General features: G+C 37.9%; 1 pseudogene; it reads left to right on the top strand.

Moving 5' to 3' along the window:
• The first annotated feature begins 251 nt into the window (after positions 1-251).
• LOC112173607 lies at positions 252-3,253 on the top strand (annotated as a pseudogene).
• The last annotated feature ends 260 nt before the right edge of the window (positions 3,254-3,513 follow it).

The raw sequence follows: 3,513 nt of genomic DNA, 5'->3' as shown, positions 1-3,513 counted from the left end.
AATAATGATGACATTAGGGGGGTCATATTTTGCATATGGCTTTGGCTTTTGACTAAATGGTTGGAGATGCTCTTAGTAATAAACTTACCTAAGGTATTAGTAACAAATTTTAACCACAATAGAAATATCACAAATGGTCATCAACAAAGGGACCATTTGTAATTTTAAGTGAAAAAACTCTATTTTTAATTTTTTTGGTAAATTGAGCGAGTATACAGTACTCAAATTACCATATAGCAACTAGCAGACCTTTCTCAGTTCAATACAATCAAAACTTATCTACCCACCCAAACTCTGCAATCATGGTTCTCGAGGTTAGCCATCTCCTTCTTCTTCTTCTTCTTTCAAAGTTCAAATCTTTAGGGTTTATATGCGATTGTATGATAACCATGCTTAAACTTAATGAACAAGCAGGCTACTATGATATGCGTCGACAATTCAGAATGGATGCGAAACGGTGATTACTCCCCTTCTCGATTCCAAGCTCAAGCCGATGCTATCAATCTCATCTGTGGTGCCAAAACCCAGGTTAAAGATTCAATCTTTTTCACTAAACCTTGTTCCCATTTCGAATTTGTTCCTCTTTAATGTGTTTATGTATTGGGTTTTGTAAATTGGATTAGGCCAATCCGGAAAACACAGTTGGGGTGTTGACAATGGCGGCAAAGGGGTTCGTGTATTGGCTACACCCACTTCTGATCTTGGCAGAATTTTGGCTTGCATGCACGGTATGGTCATTTATGCTATCAAAGTTTATGCTTTATTGTATGATTGTTTAGTTTGAGCTTGTAGTAGAGTTAAAGAATAGTTCGTACAACTTGATGAATGAAGCTGTTAGAATGGTTTTGGAGAATGTAGATGATCATAATAACATTAGTCTTAGAGGAGCTATGTTTGGAGCACATGGTGATAATTGAATGTTGCAATTTTAGTTTGGTATCTTGAAAGAGCTTACTACTAGATGATATCATGTATGCAGTATACAATCGGATTGAGTTATGCACTGTGAGGAAGTAACAAAAATAGTTTTAGGTTCTTTTCAACTGTGATTGTCTTTTGCGTGCTATGTTTTGTTAGTAGTTCAGTTTAATGTATTCTTTTATCATCCCTTCTTATCGCGTGTCCTGATGCCCGTCAATGTCTGGTCTTTCATGAATTTTGGTAGAGTTCTCTAATTTCCTGTAATACAGGTCTTGAAATGGGGGAGAGATGAACATAGCATCCGCAATCCAGGTAGCTCAGTTGGCTCTTAAGCACCGGCAAACAAAAACCAACAGCAACGGATCATAGTTTTTGCTGGAAGGTATATTGTGCTACCTTCTGACTCACTAATTCCCTTAACAAAGAAGGTATTGTTGTTCACATCTAACTTATCTTCTGTGTGTTCAGTCCTGTCAAATTTGAAAAGAAGGTATTGGAAATGATAGGGAAGAAATTGAAGAAGAACAGTGTGCTCTTGATATTGTTGATTTTGGCGAAGAAGATGATGGAAAGCCAGAGAAGCTGGAGGCCCTTCTTTCTGCTGTTAACAATAACGATAGTAGTCATTTAGTACATGTCCCTCCTGGTCCAGATGCTCTCTCTGATGTTCTTATAAGGTACAATACTTTGTCTTTGCGCAGTTTATGTGTAGTTGTATAATGTGAATTTAGAGTTTTGTATCATGTGGATCTAATTGGAACATGGGTTTGAATTCCATAGTCGTTGATTATGGGAAAAAAGGTAGGAAAAGACTCGGGGAAAATCTCTGAAAATAAGTATTACAAGAGAGAAGGAGAAATCTCTGAAAAATAAAAGAGTAGTATTTACCAAATAACTTTTAATGAAACTATATACATTACGAACTATAAAGACATAGATTTCTATTTTCTTGTAGCTTCAACGTTTTGTGTCATGTGGCTTGTATTGCGTATTTTTGAGTAAGAGGAAATATTTGTCATCAGTGGTATGAACATTTCCTTTTATTTTTAATGACAGTACACCTGTATTCACTGGTGATGGAGAAGGAGGAAGTGGCTTTGCAGTGGCAGCTGCAGCAGCTACTGCTGCTGCAATTGGTGGTTCTTCCGGCTATGATTTTGACGTAGACCCTAATATAGATCCTGAGCTTGCTCTTGCTCTTAGAGTTTCTATGGAAGAGGAAAGGGCAAGGCAAGAAGCTGCTGCCAAAAGATCGGCTGACGAAGCTAGTAGTAGACAAGGAGAGGAACCGCCATCCAAATCAGAGGATGTAACCATGACAGAAAGTGGTGATGTTTCAGTTGTCAATGAGATAAGAAACCTACTGATGATAAGGTTGGTGTCAATTCCTATCTAATGATCATGTATGCACGTGTGTAACCTTCTGTTTGTGTAGTTCTTGAAGTCTATATCATTGTTGTGTTTCTGTCATCTTTATACATGTTCAAAGCACTAAATAATCTAAATTTTCCTTGACACGTGATATGGTGATAGGTTGACGAGAATGACTTGCTAAAGCAGGCTCTGCAATGTCAATGAATATGTCTGGATCCGGTAATTCAGCAGGTGATGCTGAAATGTCAGAGGCAACTAGTGCAGATCAGGAGTTGGCTCTAGGTGTGTTATTGTGTCTCATTGATTTCAGTTATTAGGGGTGCATGGTAACATTAGTTTTTTTACTAGCGGAAAATGATTTACCAGTTTAACTTGCTATTTATATACTACTATTGTGTTTGACTTGTGAACATCACACTCCTTTCATTTTAATGGCATCTTACCAACTCTCTACATCCATTACTTTATAGCAGTACTGCACAAACCCTGTAGCCTATTGGAAGAACAAGCCATCATGAGTTTATGTTATTTGTTCTTTCATCTACATGTAAATTCCTGGTCTGTTTGCTTGATGTATTGCACATTGTCCTGCTTCACTAGTGGTATGGATAACTGAATTCCAAACTCTGAGTCATGGGTTCACATTGTCATATGCTTATAGCCATGGACTCTTAGCTGCCCAGAAACATGCAAATATTTATTGTCCATTTGTTTTGCATACTTTGTCATGCGCTGTTAAATGTTGAGTTGTCCATGAAGTTGTGCTCTTTAAGGATAAACAATTCCCAATTAGTTCTGTCTTGTTATTTGGAATTTGATTGCCGAGGTTCAGAGCTTTGACCTAGTTTTGATTAAATTTGGCTATTGTTGCATGCAGCTCTTCAAATGTCCATGCAGGAAAGTGCAGGAGAGCCATCATCCCAATCAGATATGAGCAAGTGTTGGAGACCAGTCTTTTCTTTCATCTATCCTTGAATCTGTATGTGCAATTTTCCCTATCCTGCTGTATTCTACTTACAATGAGTTGCTGTCGTCTGATACGTTATCTTGTTTACAGCTTCCAGGAGTGACCCCAATGATCCTTCAGTGAAAGAGCTTCTTGCATCTCTGAAGAATCAGTCCCAAGAAAGGATGAAGAGGGTCCATCAAAGGAGGACAAATGAAGATGTGACACCTTGTGTGCTTAAGCCTTGATTGATTTACTTAGAAACATTTGGT

The sequence above is a fragment of the Rosa chinensis genome, chromosome 6, assembly GCF_002994745.2.
Source record: "Rosa chinensis cultivar Old Blush chromosome 6, RchiOBHm-V2, whole genome shotgun sequence".
Taxonomy (NCBI): domain Eukaryota; kingdom Viridiplantae; phylum Streptophyta; class Magnoliopsida; order Rosales; family Rosaceae; genus Rosa; species Rosa chinensis.
Note: the sequence above shows the minus strand (reverse complement) of the source record. Positions and strands in the feature narration are given on the sequence as shown.